The following is a 22,769-nucleotide window of genomic DNA, read 5'->3' as shown; positions in this document are numbered from 1 at the left end:
TATGATTCTTTACGCAATAAGGTAATCTGCTGGCTAAACATCCAAAGGCCTCTACCATCTAACCTAAAAGGTGATGTTCTTATGGTTAGAAGGGTTTCGTGGGTTGGGTATACTGCCAAGAAAAGCGTGGAGGATTGTATAATTGTTAGTTTTAAGAGCCCCCAGGTCGTTTCTTATATTTGCAACTGGCTTGGTAACGCAGGTAACACATCCATTCAATTGGTCCCCCTCTCATATTTTTATCCAAATTCATGCAAGCCATCTATGAGGAGGGACGATGGCTGGACACGGGTGGGTTTTGCTGTGGATGGGTCTAGGTATAGGCCCAGGTATAACACTCACACTGCCACTGTAAATTATGCACATCCCAATAGATTCAATTGCCTTGACAAAGTAGATTGACTTCAAAGGGGTTCTTCCCCACAATCCTGCCAAGTCATCGTAACTGAATCTGTAGAACAGGGGATGGAATTGGAGTGACTGACATCGCCAATAGAGAATTGGATTCACTCCAAGGTGGTAGTTTGAAATTCCCTAGCCTTAGGGTCTTTGAAGATACCTCATCCTTGAGCCAAACGGGCAGCACTGTAATTCCCCAGGCCCCCTGTGTCCCAAACATAACATCCACTGCCGAACCAATTAAGGAAACACAAGGACGGTTGTCCGCACTTCCACTTATGGGCACTGTACTTGGACCAACTGAGGGGCCCCCTCCCAAAATTACCATCGAAACCCTGAAGGTCCTCTGGAATGTGGCAGGAATTGCAAATAAAATACACACGGCAGAGTGGGATCTTTTAATAGGCAACAGTGATGTCTGCCTCTTCCAGGAGACGTGGGCCAGGGACCCATTGAGTAGAGTGGGTTTCGCAGTTTTTGAAATTCAGGCTAGCTGGAGTGGAAAGGGGAGACCTTCGGGTGGTCTGGCAATTTGGGTAGCCAGTCACATTGGATGTGTTGCGGAAAACGTTTCCACGTTCTCGCAGCACATCCAATGTGTACTTCTTAGGTGGCCCAATTCAGTTAAACTGGCGATTGTAAATGTATACTCTCGTCCAGTCAGTATAGCCAAGGAATCGCCCACTATGGAAGATCTTTCGTCTTTTCTGGGTTCACTGCCAAGTGACCACAAAATTGTGATGGGCGGAGATTTTAATTGCCATTTTGAGCCCCTGGAAGGCCTAAAGGAGGGCGCCCTCACCACCGAAGACGATTTTTGGGGTGTCCCACCTTGCTCATTCCCTCATCCCAAATCCTGGTCTCCACTTGCGGTGCAAATCATGTCCCTCGCCTTGAACTATGCACTGAGGGCTTGTAATGGTCGCACTCCGTCAGACAGCCCCTCATTGTGTATCTTCAATAGGAAGGACCATGAATCGAGGCTGGATTACATCTTTGTTGACATTGGCTTAAGGTCCAAGGTCCAGGATTTTAGAGTATCCCCTAGAACAGATAGCGACCATCATGCACTTTTGCTAGATCTGAAACACCCTGCACCCGTTTCTGAGTCACCACCCACTAATCCCAATGATGACCCAGGAAACCTGGTCCTCAGTTCCAACAGGCGAAGGGTAAAATGGGGGAAAATAATTAGCTCAGAGGAAAATATAAGTAAAATCTTTGATATAGCACTCCCGATGTTTGTAGAAATAGATGAACTAATTAACCAGCCCAGATCCCCAGATTTTAGTGATAAACTGGGACACATTTACGAAAACCTAGTGCAATCTCTAGCTGAGGTTTTTTATCCTGTGGCAGCTCCACGGCGTAAACAGACCCGAACCTCAATGTGGTACAATTCTTCCTGCAAAAAGGTGAAGACAGAGTTAATTGCCACAATTAAAGCAGGAACAGACAAGGGCTTGGTCGCCAAACTTAGGCGTGAGTATAAGGAAGCCATGGCTTTGGCAAAGTTGGAGTGGGACTGGAATCATTGGCAGGATCTCTCCTCTGCATTAGAATGCAGGTTCTCGAAAAAAAATTGGTCCCTGGTAAATAATGGCACAGGAGAAGCTAAAGCTGCAGTGGAGCCTAATAATGCACCATCTGCCTGGGAAGCCCACTATGGCAAATTGTACCAGGATATTGAACAGCCTGCCTATGAAGTGGCCCCTGCTGATGACATATCCACCGCTGCAGTTGGTTTGGAATTTTCTTTTGGTGAGGTGGTTAGTGCAGTAGAGAGACTGGCAATGGGGAAGGCCCCGGGATTGGATAGATTGCCCGGTGACCTCTTCAGACAACATCCTGAGATTTGGGGCCCGTACCTCCTTATTCTCTTTAATGCCATCTTGGGAGGTAGGGAGATCCCCTGCACTTGGCTGGGAGCTGAGATAGTGCCAATTTACAAAAAGGGTTCTCCTCTTCTCCCAGCCAACTACAGGCCGATCAGCCTCATAGATGTTCCCCAAAAACTTTTCTCTCGTCTCCTCCTGGACCATCTCCTTGATTGGATGGAGGCAAATGACATCTTGAGTCCCCTCCAGGCTGGCTTCAGAAAAAACACGCCCACCATGGACCAGATCTTCCGCCTCATCCTCCTGTACTGGAAAACGGTGAGGATTGAGGGGGGGAGGCTATACATGGTGTTCGTGGATCTGAGGTCAGCCTTTGACTTGGTCCCACGCAAAAAATTATGGGAGGTCCTAAAGGAGTTGGGGGTTCCAACTCAACTGTTGCACGCCATAATTAGACTCCATCATGGCAACTATGTGCAGGTCAGGTGTGGGAGGGATGGAGCGCTGTCATCAAGGTTTCCTGTTCTCAGAGGGGTAAGGCAGGGCTGCGTCTTGGCGCCGACCCTGTTTTGCCTCTTTGTCAATAGCGTTATATCTCACCTTGACAATGTTAAGGATAATGACGCCCCTCTCTTGGCAAGCAGGAGGATGCCAGCTATTATGTTTGCTGACGACACCCTCCTGCTTTCCAAATCCCCAATGGGGATTCAAAGGATTTTAGATGGATTTGGACTTTTCTGTAGACAACATGGTCTAGAGATCAATACAGAGAAGACCAAGTTCATGATCTTCAATCCATCCACAAAAACCAGACCTAATCCCACTCTGGGCTTAGTCAGCCTGGAAAGGGTCACAACCTTTCAATATTTGGGGGTAACATTACATGAGAATCTATCCTGGGACCCCCAAATAGCAAGATCCCGGCTAAAGTTGTCCCAATTATCTGGTGCAATTTTGAAGGTTGTAAATAGTTCAACCTTCAAACCCATAAGTCCGGCACAGGAAATGTACAAAACACAAGCCAAAGCGGCAGCTTCTTATGGCAGTGAGTATGGGGGTATAGAGCAGGTCCAGATCTCGCGAGAGTGGAAAAGACCTTTCTCAGACGTCTCCTGGCCCTTCCCCGTGGCACACCTTTGTTTCCCCTAAGACTGGACATGGGTTTACCCTTCATTGCTGCTGAGCTGGAGTCTAAGCCATTAAGATTCTGGCATAGGCTCTGGTCCACTAGTGAGCTTGCTCAATATAGGAGTGATCTTGCCCATGTAATGGACCTGAACCAGCAAAATCGAATTCCCTGGCTGGCTTTTGTCAAGAAAGAACTGTATTCATTAAAACTGCCTGAGCTTTGGGAGGCTCCACAAATAGGATGTCAAAGGCTTTCCCATAAACGATTAGTCCAAATTCACAAGGAAAAAAGCCTAGGTCTTCTCCTGACCGCAACTAACAATGGCACATTAACTGAACGGTTCTTGCAATCCAAAAACTCATATGAATTCGAAGGTTTTATGGACATTATCTTCCCCATTCTAGCCAGGAAACTGTTTATACAGTGGAGGCTCAGCACTTTGCCTATTAAAACCTTCACTTGCAAATGGCTACAGCGGGACGATAAAACCTGTCCAGGTTGTAACTCCCATGATGAGGATGAAACCCATCTTTTCTTTTTCTGTCCTGCATACCATAGACCAAGGAAACACTGGTTGGTCCCCTTATGTAGGGACTTGGGTTTCAGGAGCCATACATATGCGTACATTGAGAACAAGTACTCTGCCCCACATAGTCTTTGCAGTGGCGAAATTTATTATGGCTATGTGGCAGATTAGGAAAAAACTGTTAAAGGCACAAATGCCAAAAATATGAATCTGTTCCTAATTAGGGATTGTGCTTTTAATTATGTCATGAAATGTTTTTCCTAACTATGAACTGTTTTTCTAATCCTTATCATGTCTGGAACAACCCGGCAATTATTTTATGTAATGTGTTTTTATAATTGCAATATCTATTTAATATGGTTGTTTTGATGTAATATGCATGCATCTTTTATGGTCTAAAAGACCGAAATAAAGAATTTTTGGATTGGATTGGATTGGATTGTATTGTAAAAAAGAGTAAGAAAGTCCTCCTATGAAATCTGAAACGTTCTTTATTCTTCTGTTCAATTATTTCTGCTTGGAGAATTATGAGTAATGCTTTTCAGATGTAACTTTCTTTTTCTTTTTTATATTTTTCACCATCTGAGAGTGTTCATCATTTTCAACATGTATGTCATGCATACTGGAGTAACAGGTTCTGGAACAGCTGACACGTGTTTCGATGTCAGCAACAACATCAGTAATTATTCCCAGGACTTGAGGAAACACAACCAGTCCATCGATATAACATATGCTCGACCTAAAAAAATCACATAATATGTTCCTTGAGGGATAAACTGATTTCCGGAACTGTCTCAATCATAATGTTCAATTGAACGTTAAAGCCTTGAGAAAGCCCAGGGCTAACTGACGAACTAAGGGGAGAAACATGTGTCGGCTGTTCCAGAACCTGTTACTCCGGTATACATGACATAAATGTTGAAAATGATGAACATTTTCGGATGGTGAAAAATATAAAAAATAAAAAGAACGTTACATATGAAAAGCATTACTCATAATTCTCCTAGCAGAAATAATCGAACAAAAGAATAAAGAAAGTTTCAGATATCACAGGAGGACGTGCTCTCTTTTACAATCTGATAAACGTGGAGGTATGGAAGGTCCAAACCTCCAGTAAGTCTCCTCCTACATAAAACTAAAAGGGCATTGGTTGCTAGGGACTGAGACTTGGGCCTTGTATCTGGAAACAACTCATTTATAGGTATGCCTTATAACTACATTTGAAAGTGCTTGTATATAACTGGGTCTGGTGGCTCAGTGGACTAATGCATTCACTGCAGGAGCCTGTGTTCGACCTCATGGTCACAGGTTCAAATCCCTGCGGGTACACTCTGCCTTTCTTCCATCTGAGGTTGATTAAATGGGTACTGTTGGGTAACAATAACCATCTGTTATTTAGCACCAAGATGCCGGGTGTACGTGCTCCTTACAAATACTTATGTTATATGTGACATATAAACATTCATTGGAAATGTAAAATTGTTTGACTTGTGTGAGAATGATACACAAGAGGAATACTAGCAACAATATTTCTACAAGTTACACAGATGAATAAGCAAATGGTTCATGACTGAGGTTTCAGAAATAACGTGAAAAGAATGTTTGAAAATAAACTACACATCAGTAATATTTATTCTTACAGTATAATATGCGTTAAAATTAAAATCTCTTGCAATGAAGCTTATACATTTGTTATTACATGTTGGTCTCTTTATTAATCTATATCAATTTAACTTTTTTAAATCACTTATATTAATTTATTTCTTTTAGTCTAAGAATGGTCTTATATGAACTAAACATTTAAAAGCTTTTTTTCAACTTTTAGTAAGCATTCTATGTGAGAAAACATAAATTCTACATTAAAGACACTCTATTTCTCTCAGTGTCGAATGCAATGTGTGCCTTAAATAATTTTGTCACATAAAGATCATGTGCAAAAGGCATGTTGTGTTCATGTATGTGTCAGATCCCACTCTCATTAGGCTTTGTGAGGTGTAAAGAGTGCTCAACTTTGCTCTGCCCCATTCCTCTAGGCGTGTGGTCCTCCCTGTGCCGCTGTGCGGGTGGATTTTCATAAACAGAGGCACTGAAATAGCTGTGTTCGTTCATAATGGATTCAGCGCCGTGTAGGGAGTAAGACGGAAGCCAGGACAGACCATCAATTATTCACATGTGTACATTGATTTCCTTCTGCTGACCGTTAGTGTGTGATGCTCGTACCCTGTAAACGGTACTGTATGTCTCTGTGAGTATTCCCGAATATTCTTGCTTGTTTGACGGCGGTGGTACAGGTGCGTTATTCCTCGCGGTCCACAATGATGTCTACAAAGTTTGTGAGCACAGTGTGATGCATGCATTGTGGCACGGATTGCTTTCTGCACGCTTCTCTTCAGGGTGGCAGAGGCGGGTCACCCCCACGGAAAGGTGTGTGTCTTTTAAGGCGCCTGTCTTCCCTCCGTTGCAGCCTCTGAGGATTTCAACTCTTCACTGTCGGTAAGAGATGTGTGCTAAGCTTCCGGAGTTTGGAATGTCCGCGTTAGAACTCTTGGCATAAATGTGTCGGTGGCGCTGGAACATTTTAAAAGTGGGGGTGCTGCCATCAATGTTACATCACGGAAGTCAGATGTACTGAGCAAAATCCGAGGGGCAATTTAACAATCTTTCATGCAACAAAAGCTAACAAGTCAACATGCTGCGCTGAGGGAAAGGGAGAGGTCGGGAATGTGCCACTTTTACCAATATATGGCTCCTTCCCGCTCTCTCTGCGCGCCCCTGCACAATCTGCTGAGGCTTTTTCCACTTTCTGAGTGTGTTGCAGAGTGGTGGAGGCTGAAGAACACCTTCCCGGGGCAGAGGAACGCAAGCCAGCAGGTTGCGATGCCTTGCGTTGCTCCAGATTCATTTAGCAATGCAGGGCCATGCTAGGGGGCCTTGCTTGGCTGGTTAATCCTGACTTTAGTTTTGCGTTGCCCTTGCAACATCATGCGTGATCTGAAAGAAAACTAGAGCAAATGAGCAACACCTAATTAGCAATTGCGTGATAATGGCGCTGGTGGTGCGTTTTGCAGCACAATTGAGAAAATATGTTACTAAAGCATAATGTTATAGCACACACTCATTAGAAACAGCCCAGTTTCCATTGAAATGGCCCCTTAATCTGCACAGACATGCAGTTTTATTGATAAGCCTATATAGTGCACAAATGTGGAAAAAGGGCTTATTTGATTATTTATCGTTAGCGCTTCACCAAGTAAAAGGTCTTGATTGGTTTTGATCCAGTTAAAATCTTTGGGTCTGATTCAGAGTTTGGTGGACTTCATGGTCCTCCATCTCAAAGGTGATGGACATCCTTTCTGCCTTAGTATAAGTTTAGTATATCCTAATGCACTTAGAATAAGGCGGAAGGGACATCTGCCACGTTTTTCACGCAGTACCTGCCCGTCAACCTTTTAAATCATGCCCTGTTTCCATCACACTTAAGGATGAAAATAAGCTTCATTTTTCCTTTCATAATTGCTAATATTTTATAAAATATTTGTATAGTTCATTTACTAACATTTAAAACTTGTTGTGTGCTAGAAAAAAATACATCCTGCAGCCTTTCCTTACTAACTTCCTGTAACCCAGCATGATTGCTTAACAAAATCATTTCACTGTGTATTCCAAGAAAAAGTACCACCAATTTCCATGTTAATAGAATAAAAAGCACATTTTCAGACAGACCTGGCATTTGACCCCTGTCTTTGAAAGAACAACCAATGTGGCAAGAAGAAAACAAAATGCATATTTATCATCCATTCACCTTCTGAACTCCAACAATCTTATTTTGGGAGTGCTGCAGTACCCCGCACCCCTACTTGCAGGAACTATGGAATCTGTGTCTTTCGGGGAAGCAGGTTAGAGGCAGGCACAGATAAAAAGCAGAGACACTCTCTAGACTGCTTTTAGCGCTGCCTTCTCTAGGCTGTACTTCAAGGTGTTCTGAAAGTAACAGGTTTGTGCTTAAAGAGAAGTAGATGTTTTGAACTGTGCATACCTAGACGATGGGTGAGTCAATTGAGAACTCATCAAAACCATTCCAGCAACAGCAGAGCCAAAACTGTCAAAATACAACAGTGAGTACCAATTGATTATTTGTGGTGATGTACAAGGAACAACTTATCTTGCTAATATGCAAACCCTCCACACATGCTAACCTACTGCCAAATATGGTCAAATATGTTGTATTGTATTCTAGCATTTATATAGCACGTACTTCCCTTATGTGCAGTGATGCACTTACCCGAAAGTGTAACTTGGTACCATGTGCAGGCAGTGTGGTTGAAATGTCCTGTCTTTGCATTACGGCATTGTGAGAAGCATTGTCGTGTTGTGCGAGTGACCATGGAGGTGCTCTTAACTTGACTTGGGACTAAGCGATTACTAGTGTGATGGATGAGAGTCGTGAAAGATAGATGCGCAGTTTATGGTTTGTAGTGTACTGGCATCTGTAATTAGCTCTGCAAGTTCCATTATGATGTTTATGATTTATTTATATTTTGGGTCCAAATGTATATGTTGATTGTAGCAGGAATCACCCACACACACCTCTTGGCTTATAGAGAGAGGACTGGAGAGGTTCAGAGAATCTAGTAGGATCGACTGGGTTATAGTCGTTCCTTGTACAATTCTTCTCATAGGTTCTCAACTATTAGGTCTCAAGTAACGGTCAGAATATATGGCTAGTTAGGACCTGCAGGTGCGTTCTGCTACAAAGCCTGTCAGTGGTCAGCAATGTGTAGTAGACGTCTTCGAATGAATGAGGGACATTATACTGCACTTGGCTACTTGGAGAGTGTCCCAGCGCTAACATGCTTATACGAGATGTAGGCTCTAGAGCAGGGGTCTTCAAAGAGTGGGGCGCAACCTTCGGGGGGCCGTGGAGTGATGGAAAGGGGGTCGTGCATTCCCAGTCACACTTCTGTCCAGGCCCATAGGACTACAAGGGATTCAGCCCACTCCTCCCCTGTAGTGTGTCTCAGCTTAAGCTGCTGTGGGCTCCGTGTCTGCAGTCTGATCTCCAGCACAGCACGGCACACCTCAGTTTTTCACAGGTCTTTAAAAGACCATTTGCATGTTCACATACCTTCTGTAAACTGGTTACTGAGGCTTCGTTTTTTTCTAGTTCCAGTACCCCCTGGGTCCCCACTCTGCCTATTCCTTACATTTGTATTTTACATTTCCTGCAGTAGTGTGAGAATGTATTTCATGAAAAGAAATATAAAGTAGGGTTGCCAAAAGAAAAATACCAGCCATTGGATCTTTAAAGAGCCTGCAAAGGCCTCCTTTTGACACTAAATAGGATCGTAAATAAAATCATATGCATTCATTCGTAATGTGACTTCTCTGTCTTTGTTCCCTTTAATTATCAGTCATGGATCATTGAGGCAGCTCTAGAACATAATTAAACATGCTTTCTATTTATATTTGCTGTTCCAAGTACGCACAGATCGGTACTGAAATATACAGCTTTAGGTGACTGCTTATTTTTGTACCGTCTGGGACATCAACATAATGAGCAGGCAACCCTAACCATAGGACTGTAAGTGTGTTGCAGGATCAGCATATTATTTATTTCCTCCACCCTCGATCCCTTATTAGTGCCGTAATAGCAATAGTTTAACTTAAATCTTAAACCCTACGCCGCCGTCAATAATATGCTGAGTTACTTCAAGTGTCTGGGAATGTACCCTGCATTCAGACAACTCACTTCTCATTCTTGCACTTCACTTTCATGCTCAACCTGCACTCACAGCAATCGCAATGCACTCACACTCATCACCATGCACTCACATCATTCACTCTCTCACCCTGCACTCACAGGGATCACTCTCAACTTACAATGCACTTGTGCTGTTCACCCTGTACCTCACCCGGCAGGTGAATGAGGTGTCGTATGAGTGCAGGATGAATGCAGATGAGTAGTGTGATACTACTCATCTGCACTCATCCTGCACTCATGTGACACCCCATTCACCTGCCCTTCCCTGCTTAATTTGCAACTCACTCAAACAAGCCCATCATCAACCATGCATTCATTTGTCCCGCTCTGCACTTACATCCGCACCCAAATTCATATGGTCACCTCACTCACACTGCAGTCACTCCTTTTTCCCTACTCTCACACTGTTACATCACTCACCGTGCACTCACACTGGCCCTCTTGTCATCCACAGAGTGCTGAGGGTTAATGTGCCTACTACAAAGAACATGTACTATACAGATCACAGAACTGAGTGTGAGTAAACTATGAGTAGCGCTATAAAAAAATTAATGTTTGTCAGAAAGGTGCTACAGAGAGATGAGGTGCATTGTTGCTGAGTGGTAGTGTCAGGAATTTATAGAGAAGGAGGAAACTGGGGAGGGGACACCAAAAAGACTGTTGCACCGTGTGTGACCAGTGCTAGGGCCAGTCCTGCCTGGGAGTTTAGGCCCCCCACGAAGTTTGGGTCTAGTGGCTCCCCTGCTTCTGCCTATTACTATTGTTATTTACATTTGTAGGGCGCTACTGTTACCAAAAGGTGTCCTGGGGCTAATAGCCATCTGCTGCCTGAAGGCAAATGAGAAACACACAGAAGGGGAAGGAGAACCAGCCAAATGGGATGACATACAGAGCATAGAGTCAGGTTTATATATCTTCCTAAAGGATAATAGTTTCTTGGTGGAGCGAAGCAAAGGAGGGTGCATGTTCCATAACTGTGTAGCCTGCACCAAAACAGCGAGACAGACAATTCGTGCCTTCCTGAATTAGGGAACAATAAGCAGAGTGGCACAGGCCAAGAGGGGCATATGGGTCCAACCCATGTGCTTGTTGAGGAGAGATAAGAGGATGAGAACGGACAGCAAGGGAATGAGAGAATTCGATTGAAGAGGTCAGGAGAAAATGTGAAGTGCCGAAGGGATGTGCAGACACGGGAGAAGTGACTCCCTCCTGGACTCGCTCCTGCACGGTCGCTCCCCTCGCTCCCTCGAACCTGGAAGCAGCGCTGGTATCGTTAACTGCTCATTTTTACTCCACATAGCGCTGCTTGCATTGACTGAATTCTGCGCTCCTGCACTGAACTATCTGCTGCTGGCTGCTGCACATACGATATTACATAGCGCTTCTGCACGCATTTAGATTGTGCAATTACATGCGAGCTGCCTGGCATTTATTTTTTTAGCGCTTCTGGCCGGTCCCACCAGTGGTGTTTATTTTTGTGGCAATAGCTCAGGCTTAACTCGGACTGTGCCCCGGTTTCGTTTTCAAGCAGCCTGCCACCATCTTGTTGTTGTTTTCAGCTCTCCTGGCCCGCCTCTACCTCCCCGAGACCGCCTCCCAGCGGCCCCTCCCACGCTCCGCCCCCTCCACCATCCATTTATGGCCAATGCCCCCACGTGCAGCGTCCACGCGCTACGGCCGCGCCGAAGGTGCGCCAAAGGTAAGCCCGTCTACGCCCGTCCACGCCAAGCCCGCGCCCAGCGCCAGACCCCCTGGTCCCCGTAATGCCCACCCCTCTTGCATTACTTACGATGCCACCACCCTCCTAGCCCTTAACCCTGGCCGCTCCCCCATCTGCATCCAAGCCGCTCCTGGACACACCCATGGGCCCTTTTCCTGCTACTCTTGCAAGTTCGACGGCACCAAGAACAACTCCTCATCCACGAACACACAACAGATATCCGATCCCACCCACCTACAATGCTTCCTGCTCAACACCCGCTAGGTCCACAGACACGCCATTGATCTCTGGAATCTACTCGACACCATCTCTCCAGACGTCGCCTTCCTAACAGAAACATGGATGGATGCCTCCTCAGCCCCAGACATCACCATTGCCATCCCGGAAGGCTATAAGATCATTCGCAAGGACCGTACCGGCCACACTGGAGGAGGCATCGCTATCGTCCATAAGAAATCCATCTGCATCTCAACCAGCTCAGACGTCAATCTCGCCAACTCTGAACACCTTCACTTCCAGATCCACATCGACCCCAAGACCACACTCAGAGGCACCCTCCTTTACAGGCCACCAGGACCCCGCGCACAATTTAGTGAAGATATCACGGACTTCATCACTCCACACGCGCTCCCCTCCGAGGACTACATCCTTTTAGGAGACCTCAACTTTCACCTTGAAAAGAATAACGACCGCAACACCACCACCCTTTTGGACAACCTCGCAAACCTCGGACTCAAACAACTTGTCACTACCCCCACCCACATCGCAGGTCACACACTCGACCCTATCTTCACCTCCAGCAAGCATGTTTCCTTCAGCCACACCACAGCTCTCCTTTGGACTGACCACAGCTGCGTTCACTTCACCTACAACAAGCCCACATCCAACAACCACCCCCAACCCACTCTGCAAAGAAACTGGAACAAAATCACCATCGACCAGATCTCCTCATCGCTTCTTCAAAAGCCCCCCGCCCACTCCTCAAACCCAGACCAAGCAGCCACCAACCTCACCCAATGGTTATCCAACAGCGCCGACATCCTAGCACCACTGAAAAAACGACAAATCAAACTAGGCAGCAAGAAGGCCTCCTGGTTCAACGATGATCTTAAGAAATCCAAGAAACTTTGTCGCTCCCTCAAGAAGGCCTGGAAAAAAGACTCAACCACCAGCACCAAGGACGCCTTCAAAAACGCCACCCGCATACACCACCAACTGATCCGAAATGCCAAGAAAGCAGCCTTCAAGGACCGTCTAGATAACAACGCCCACAACAGCAAGGAATTATTCAACATCGTCAAGGAATTTACCAACCCTTCAGCCAACTCCAATGACATCACCCCCTCTCAAGCCCTCTGCGACTCCCTAGCCTCGTTCTTCCACAACAAAATTGCAGACATCCACAACAGCTTCGACAACCAACCCGAAGACCAACCCACCCAATCCCCTGCATGACCCCCACTCCCCCTGAACATCCTCAATGACTGGAAGCCAATCTCCACTGAGGACACCATCCGTCTGATGAACTCTATCCACTCAGGATCCCCCTCAGACCCTTGCCCTCACCACATCTTTAACAAAGCAGACTCCATTATTGCACCGCACCTCCGAGACGTCATCAACTGCTCCCTCAACTCCGCAACCTTCCCGGAAAGCTGGAAACATGCCGAACTCCGCGCCCTCCTGAAGAAACCCACAGCTGACCCCACCGAACTCAAAAACTATCGCCCTATCTCACTCCTTCCATTCCCGGCCAAAGTCATCGAGAAAGCTGTCAACAACCAGCTCGCCGCATTCCTCGAAACCAACAAATCCCTCGACTCCTCACAGTCCGGCTTCCGAGCCAAGCACAGCACCGAAACTGCCCTCATCGCAGCAACAGACGACATTCGAACTCTACTGGACAATGGAGACACAGTCGCCCTCATCCTCCTCGACCTCTCCGCAGCCTTCGACACTGTCTGCCATAGCACCCTTCTACAGCGCCTCAAAAACATCGGAATCCAAGGAAAAGCACTGGAATGGATCACCTCCTTCCTCTCCGGAAGAACCCAGAGAGTCCGCCTTCCACCATTCAAGTCAGAGGCCACTGAAGTCATCTGCGGCATACCTCAAGGGTCCTCACTCAGTCCCACCCTCTTCAACGTTTACATGAGCCCCCTCGCGGCCATCGCACGCCAACAGACGACACTCAACTGATCCTATCACTCACCAGAGACCCTAACACGGCCAAAACCAACCTACACGAAGGAATGAAAGAAGTAGCCGAATGGATGAAGCACAGCCGTCTGAAACTGAACTCAGACAAAACAGAAGTCCTCATCTTAGGTACCTCCCCCTCCGCCTGGGACGGCTCTTGGTGGCCAGAGGCCCTTGGAAAAGCACCCATCCCGACGGACCACGCACGGAACCTGGGCGTCATCCTGGATTCCTCACTCTCGATGATCAGACAAGTCAACGCCGTTTCTTCATCTTGCTTCAACATTCTTCGCATGCTCAAAAAAACATTTCGCTGGATCCCTACCGAAACTAGAAAAACAGTCACCCACGCTCTGGTCACGAGCCGACTGGACTACGGAAACACCCTCTACGCCGGCACCACCGCTAAACTCCAGAAAAAACTACAACGCATCCAGAACGCCTCAGCCAGGCTCATATTAGACATCCCGCATAAAGAACACATCTCTGATCACCTGAAAAACCTCCACTGGCTCCCCGTCAATAAGAGGATCACTTTCCGGCTCCTAACCCACGCACACAAAGCACTCTACGAAATCGGACCCGAATGCCTCAACACACGACTATCCTTCTACACCCCCTCCCGCCAGCTACGATCCTCCAACCAAGCCCTTGCCACTGTACCTCGCATCAACAAAACCACCATGGGAGGTAGATCCTTCTCCTACCTAGCAGCTAAAACTTGGAACTCACTTCCCACTCACCTTCGCCTTACTCAGAACCACCTAGCATTCAGAAAGCAACTCAAAACGTGGATATTCGACAAGTAACTCCCCACCCTTCTACAAGCGCCTTGAGACCCTCTGGGTATGTAGCGCGCTATATAAATCTTTTGACTTGACTTGACTTGACTTGAGGGAAAGTAAAGTTGAGGGCACACAGGAGGGCTACTGTTAAACTGTGAGACAAGATAGCTGAGAGATGATCTGTGACCTAAAAAGTAATTCGATGCAGCATGGGTGAGAGACAACAGTGATAGTGGAAGAGAGGGAGTACTGGGGTGGGTGCTGAGCAGTGACTAATTTGTAATAAAACATGTGCCAGGGACCTTCCCAGTAGGCCAGTGCAACTTTAACCACCCAATCATTGCCTTGCCTGTGCGGCCAATGACAATACCTATGCAACTACCAACCATAACACTTGTACAAGTGTGACTATTTCAATCCCCCAAAGCTTTAAGAATGGCATAAATGTCAGGAATTTATTAGCCCTGGGCGTAGTGGGGCTTCGTGGAGCTACGTGAAGTGGGCGAGAAACTACGCCCACCTCCGCACTCCGCGTAGCCCCACTACGCACCACAGGCCTCCCTCCCGCCCTCCCTAAATACGTTAAATTAAAAGTCTAAAATAATTAAAAGGCACTTACCTTGCCCACCGCTGCCCGCCGCGTCCCCGTGGCTCGCTATCTTGATTGCTGCCGTCTTGTTTACTAATGCGCATGCGCGGGCGGCCCCGCATGCGCATTTTTTCGTGAGAAATGCGCATGCGCGGCCGCCCGCGCATGCGCATTAGTGCACAAGACGGCAGAATGAAGATAGCGAGCCCCGGGGACGCAGCGGGTATTTAGGGAGGGCGGGAGTGAGGCGGGTGGCGGCCAGCTATGCTCCGTCTGCGGAGCGTGCGTAGTGCCGCCTGGCTACGCCCGCTACGCAAAATGCGGAGTAGACGGCACTACGCACACTCCATGCACGGAGCGTAGCTGGACGCCCACCCCTAGAATTTATCATTTTTAATGTATATTGAATTAATAAACAGCTGTTCTGTTCATCTCTAAATTACACAGACAGAGTCACCATGTGGAAGATGGTCCTAATGCCAGTGTACACAATTAGGTGCCAGCGCAGAGCACCAGAAACAACCTGATCAAATTAAGCACTGGTGCTGAGGTAACAAGGGAGATGGAAATTGGTTCAAGAAGGTGTGGTAGAACAAAGGAGAGTTGTGAACGATGAATTGGGGGACTGGAGAGGTGTAAGATACAAATAGACAATTTAAATGGAGAGACTTGAGGTGAATGAGAAGTGCAGAGTGGCATTGGAGGTGACAGGGCCAGAGAGGCCATGAGATAAATGAGAGAGACTGTTAGAGATGAGGGCAGTGAAAAGACAGAATGGCAAGAGGTGATTAAGAGTGAAGTGAGAAGTTGAATGGGGAGAGTTCAGAATTTGTAAAAAGGGAAGAAAGAAAATGGCCCGGAAAGTGAGAGAGGGATCCGGGATTGGGAGAGGAGCGGAGAGAGGGATGGAAGGTAGGGGTGAGAGGAAAGCAGCATGGGCAAATTGCTTAACTTTGCACAAGACCGCCAGGGATTTAAGGGACGCCTGCTGCTCCCGGCCAGGCTCAGGTGAGCTTCTAATGTGGCAGCACATATTCCTGTGGAGTGGAAGGCCCATCACAAAGGTTGACTAGACATCCTGCTGATGTTAATTGCTGTATTTTGGTTATAAACTGGTACTGATGGGATGAAATCTTTCCTCTGTGTTACTTTGTGCAAAAAATGTTAAAATAATAAAGCAATTCTATCCCAAAATAATGCAGCATCACATAACATTATTTAAATTTTCTTCCCACACAATTTAGTCCTCACCTGCCTCATAATTCCAGTAGCCCTGCCTATAGGTTTATAAATGTTTGTCAGGAGGGGGTCCTTACGACTCGAGGGGTCTCGGCACCCAAAAGTTTGAAGACCTCTGATCTAGAGGCTGAAAAGGTATGAATTCAGGTGTTTGTGGAAAACAGTCTCATCTGAACTATTTGTGAGGTTGGACTGGTAACTGATTCCAGATGGAAGCCACACAAGCAGAAAAAGAGGAACTCCCATGCCTTGATCCCTTAAAGTGTGAGACAGCAATCACTTGGGGCTTCCCAGAACGAAGAGCCCTGCCGGGAGAGTACTGTAGGATTCTTTTTGTCAAATGAGGGCACAAACTCCGTGCAAAGCACGAGGAGCAAGCAGTACATTTTTTTGAGTGTTTCTGCTATTGACTGGGAGCTAGTGAAGCTTTTTAAAGAAGGAGGATTTAGGAGTGCGCCTGGAAATATGGAATAGGAAACGCGCTGCTGTGTCCTGCACTGCCTACAGGCATTGAATCAGAAATGCTGGGAGACCAAGGTATAAAAAATTGTCAAAGTCCAATCTAGAGATAATGGATGTTTGAACAACTATTTTCTGAGCTTCCCAGGGAAGTAAGACTAAGAATTTCTTCAGGGCCTTAATTAAACAGAAGCACACCCTTACAACTGAGGAGATTTGGCCTTTATAGGAGAGATGATCATCAAATACGAATCACTGACAGATTATCGATTTCTAAAAAATCGACCTACTATAACATCGAGTCTCTAATATCGATAGCACTAATATCGACACCCTATACTTAACATGAAAACTACAATAATATCGAGCAAACTATATCGATGCACAAAAATATCGTCTACATAAATATCGTTAGCATTATTTTCGAATACCATAATATCGACACTCAATACTACATATAACACACTACAATAATATCGAATGCAAAAATTTCGATAGCACTATTTTCGTCTATATCAAAATATCGATAGCTAAATTATACTCCATTTTTTATATATAACACCAATAAATCTATTCTCTAAGTAATACACACATTTCTAATGACTTCACTAATGTATTTTCAAATTATTAAGTAACATTTAGTGTACTAAATTGTGTTTTCGCAAACTGACGAAATTTGTATATAAACTCTTTGTAAACATACTTATTTAATACTTAGTACTCATTTTACATAATCTTTATTTATTACAAGAGCTTTTTTTTACATAAATATATCATTTCAATTCCTCAACATAAACTATATAAGAAAATATATCTTAAAAGTTTTACTTAAAAAAAATTCAAACTAACCAATAGTAACTCGTCTTTACATATCTGACCAATCAGATGGCAAACTTAATTACACATAGACTATATAAACCAATCACAAACAGCCATACAAGTTGCAGGAAATATTCTTCGTGACCACATACTGCCAATTTTGGGAGCACCATCTATATTCTTCTCTTCAAGAAAATTCGTCCTGAAACTACAAGTAAGTAATCATATAGCTCTGTTAAAAAATTCTAATGTTTTTTTGTCTATTAATTATAGACCAAGATTTGTAACCTAATTTGTTATTTCTTTACGTACTTTACCTTTAAACAGACTCTACAAACAAATCAAGTTAAACTTCAACTTCAAGATACAGGACACTTTAAATTTTAAAAAGGTATCTACATATATTTAACATTTACTTAACGTTCTTTGCCAATTATTGGCCTAATTTAAAACTCTATACTTTGTTTCTTAGCCTCTAAATCTAAATACATAGTGTGAAGCCAGAATTTTTTGAGGAAAAAACTTTACAATGCTGTGTAAAAAATGTTTTCTTCCTGTTCTTAAATATGTTTTTATGTGCTTATACTCATAATACATGTATCATCCTCGATTCTTTTTAGCAATTAAGTAACAATGCTTTATAACAAATGTGTATTATTTATATAACATATAAACGCATTAGTAATTTTCATCAACTTTCTCTCTAAACAGAACTGAAAGGTACAGAAAAGAGATAATTCACATCAAAGAACAAACATTCTGCTACTACTATAATTCTCTTGGTAAGATCATAAATAAAACATAACTAGTCTTTATAAACTCTATGGAATGTACTAGAAATAAAATGCCTCTTTTTATGCATCTGTTAGTATAATCTTCCTGTTCTTAAATATGTTTTTTTGTGCTTTTACTCATAATACATGTATCACCCCCGGTTCTTTTTAGCAATTAAGTAACAATGCTTTATAACAAATGTGTATTATTTATATCACATATAAACGCATTAGTAATTTTCATCAACTTTCTCTCTAAACAGAACTCAAAGGTACAGAAAACAGATAATTCACATCAAAGAACAAACATTCTGCTACTACTATAATTCTCTTGGTAAGTTCATAAATAAAACATAACTACTCTTTATAAACTCTATAGAATGTACTAGAAATAAAAATGACTCTTTTTATGCATCTGATAGTATAATCTTGGAAATTTCTCTTTTTAAATTCAAATAAACAAAACTATTTTTAGAGAAGTTATAACGTAAAACAAAAGTTACCAAAAAACAAATTGTAACTTTTCCTATAACATACTTAATTATTTCTCAACAGACCGTGGCAATAGAAGAACAACATCTAACTGAACAAGCATCTACTTTCGATAAATAGAACATTACTGGTGGTAAGTACATTACTAGAAGAATACTAGCTTTATTTAAAATCTTTTATACATTTCAGATTGTATTAATATTTGTATATTAACTTTTCTAGATACCAGAAGTCAAGAATGACTGATGATGCAAGATTTATTACATCTCAGAAAGGCAAATTTTTGTTATGCTATATGGGCTACATTTATACTCAGGAGAAACAAAAAGACCTTAAAGTGAATTGGAAGTGTACAAAATATTACTCCAATAAATGCTATGGCCGTGCTACAACAAGGGAAACTAGTGTTATAAATACCACTGAACATAATCACCCACCAAACATGTCGGAAATAGAAGTGAGATCCACTCTTGAAAATATCAAGGAATTAAGTAACAGATCAGAACTACCTACCAACGTAATTCTGAAAGAATTACTACCTAAAGTTCCCAAAGAAGCAAGAGGTCAGCTACCATCTATTGCTACCATTAAAAGAACAATAGCAAGAACAAAAAAAGCAAGTAGACCCAATATACCAACTCCTAAAACTTTTGAAGAAGTCATAATTCCGCCAGAGCTTGTAATTACTCATAATGAGCCATTTATATTTTATGATAATCATAGCAAGGACAAAAGAATAATCATGTTTGCAACTAATAACAATATAAAAAAATTAACTGAAAGTACTACTTGGATGATGGATGGTACTTTTTCTATATGCCCAAAACCTTTCTACCAGTTATACACAATTCATGGGCAATATCATAATACCTGTATCCCCTTCATATATTGTTTATTACCAAACAAACAAGCCACAACTTACTCAGAAATCTTACAAAAAATAAAGGAACAAAGTTCTGACTACTTCCCAATGAAAATCATCATAGACTTCGAGCAAGCTATGATTAATTCTATTTTGAAAACTTACCCACACACATCCATTCAAGGATGTTATTTTCATTTCAATCAATGTCTCTGGAGACATTTACAAAAATCTGCCCTTAGTGTTGAGTATGCAACAAATATAACTTTTGCATGCCAAATCAAACATCTCATTGCTCTGGCATATGTACCAGTAACTGATGTGGCCGAACATTACAATTTGTTAATTGAAAGTCCTTTCTACACCCAAAATGAGCAAAGACTCACCCCACTTTTAGATTACTTTGAGGACAACTGGGTAGGAAGACTACATAGGTCAGGCCACAGACGCCAGCCAAAATTTGCAATTCCCTGGTGGAATGTCTATCTACCAACACTCAACCAAGAGGCAAAAACGAACAATGCTGTTGAAGGTTGGCACAATGCCTTCCTCTCTTCTACTGGACGTACAACACCCACATTACACAAGCTAGTCACAGCTATAAAAAAAGAGCAAAGCTTTCAGGAACTACGTATGCAGCAATCAGTCATACAACTGAAACCAAAACTCTCTAGACAAACTGCTCAAATGTATTTATATCTTCAACAGCAAGTCCAACTATATCCTACAACAAGAGGACTGGAATATTTAAAAATGATAGCCAAAACATTGAACTAATTGCTATAACTAAATTAATTGATAGAGATCAAACAATATCCTTAATCTAAAAAAACACATATTTTAATATAATAAAAAAATATTTATTTAGTCTAATTTATTTTTTAACACTATTCTAAAAAGACTAAATAAATATATTATTATATCACAATATTTGTTTTTAAAAACTGCTTCCATCCAAATAAAATAACATAAATTTATTACTTACCTTTAAATAGAACATCATAAAGATAATCCTTTACCGACAATACAATGTGTAAATATCAAAGACTTAATCCAACAAATCATTAATTATGTTTTCTTTAACTCTGCAAAAACTATCCATCATCCAAATTAAACGACTATTAAAATGCCATTTAAAATAACGACTGTTATCTTAAAGTATGAAAAATATTTCACAGAACTCAAAATATAAAGGAAGAATGTAAATCATCTCCGTTCTAACAACTGAAACACACTTCCTTTCCCAAAAAAAAAAAAATTTCGGAAACTGAAATAGCTGTTTCAAAATACGAGAAAAAAAAACAGCTAAACAATCCCACCGACATAACACTAACGAGTATCCCAGAATATATAAACATAACATTCCTATGTATTTTTAATTTAATTAAATTATACCACATACTCATTAACTCCAACTATTTTAAATGGCTCAAAAAGTCGTGAACGAAAATACGTATTGATTCCACTCCATTATATGTAAACAGTCATACTTTAATTACCAACCCCAAAATAACAAAATATAACCTTTAATTTTAATTTACAATACTTTAAAAATATAAAAGTAGATTCGTACCTACTCAAAAGTGAACTTGCTTCCAACCGCGACTTTCCCTTTACCAAAATAACGCAAAAAGACAAAGAGTGGTTACAAAATAAACGATCCAAATTATATGTAACTGTGAAAAGTACTACTATAAATGTCCATTATTGTTATATATATAGCTCGAAATTATGTGTAATGTTAAAAAAATTGTATAGTATATGGTGAATAGAAAATGTTTTTGCCTGTATAATAATTATATATTACATACTTTTAATATTTATTACATTAAGTATGAAAAAATAAAAATATTTAATGTAATATTTATTAAAATTATTATATAACTAAATGTGTAATATTGTATTTGTTTATCAGATTTAATTGTTTACAATATGACTAATATGTGAAAATTGTTATTATTAAAACGTATTTATTAATAATAAGAATCATACATAAGAATATTGTAATGTTAAAAGAATCATTGATGATGATGTACATGTTCAAATTAGGATATTTATATTATATTATAAATTTAAAAGTGTTCATATGTTAATATCATCATCAGTATATCACTATATGTATTAAAAATTTGTGACTTATGTTTTTCATTACACATGTTTGATGTTTTATTAAGAAACAATAATAGTATTATGTATGTATAATATCATACATTGCATTATGTGAACTAACCATTTTTTCTCTACAAATTAAAAGTACTTATCAAGAAAAGTACTGTAAAATGTGTTTATTAAAAGAACATTGTCCTCCATTTTTGTTTATATGTATACCAAAGATAGCTTAATAAAATGTATATATGTTCGTATATTTCCAGTGTTGAATAAAAAAATGTACAGGAAAGAAAACTGGTGTCATTATTTTGTATTACCTATGACAAAATCATTTTTATGTATTTTTGCAAATGTATTATAACTGTAATGTTCTATCTATTTCTATATACCACATGTAAATAAATAACATACTATACACTGAAGTTATAACAATTATTATTCATACACCCATATACATATAATATCAATATTTGAAAGACACATAATTAAATTTTTAAATATTCCAACTCCAATAACCATTTACTTTAGTTAATTGCTTCTCAAAAACCGTGATTAATTTACAATTCGAAATGCAATCACCATTTAATTAGAGTAAGTGCAGGACACAGAACATATTAAATTTACTCTTCCAACTCCAATTAACAATTAATTTAATTAACTGCAGGACATTAAATAATAATTAATTACTATAAAATATCAAATGTTAAAACAAGTAATATCATTAAATTTAATTTAATATAATAAATTTAATTTAAATAGAATCTTAATTTATGTTTTCCCTGTACCCCTATAACTAAAAACTGACCCTGAAACCTAAAAATACCCCTTCACCCACAAACTAAAAACTGACCCTGAAACCTGACAAAACCCCTTCACCAACAAACTAAAAACTGACCCAGAAACCTAAAAATACCCCTTTACCCACAAACTGAAAACTGACTCTGAAACCTCACAAAACTCCTTTACCCACAAACTAAAAACTGACCCAGAAACCTAAAAATACCCCTTTACCCACAAACTGAAAGCTGACTCTGAAACCTCACAAAACCCCTTTACCCACAAACTAAAAA

General features: G+C 41.7%; 1 protein-coding gene across 1 annotated transcript in view; it reads left to right on the top strand.

Annotated features, from left to right (window-relative positions):
- Positions 1-6,240: 6,240 nt before the first annotated feature.
- TRPV1 (transient receptor potential cation channel subfamily V member 1) overlaps positions 6,241-22,769 on the top strand; it is a 340,269-nt gene continuing 323,740 nt past the window's right edge. Inside the window, exon 1 of the mRNA XM_086955019.1 lies at positions 6,241-6,385. The gene's annotated coding sequence lies outside the window, so the exon portion shown is untranslated. The remainder of the gene's footprint in view (positions 6,386-22,769) is intronic.

This window comes from Lissotriton vulgaris, chromosome 2_1 (genome assembly GCF_964263255.1).
Source record: "Lissotriton vulgaris chromosome 2_1, aLisVul1.2, whole genome shotgun sequence".
NCBI classification, from domain to species: Eukaryota; Metazoa; Chordata; class Amphibia; order Caudata; family Salamandridae; genus Lissotriton; species Lissotriton vulgaris.
This window is presented reverse-complemented; position numbering and strand designations above follow the sequence as displayed.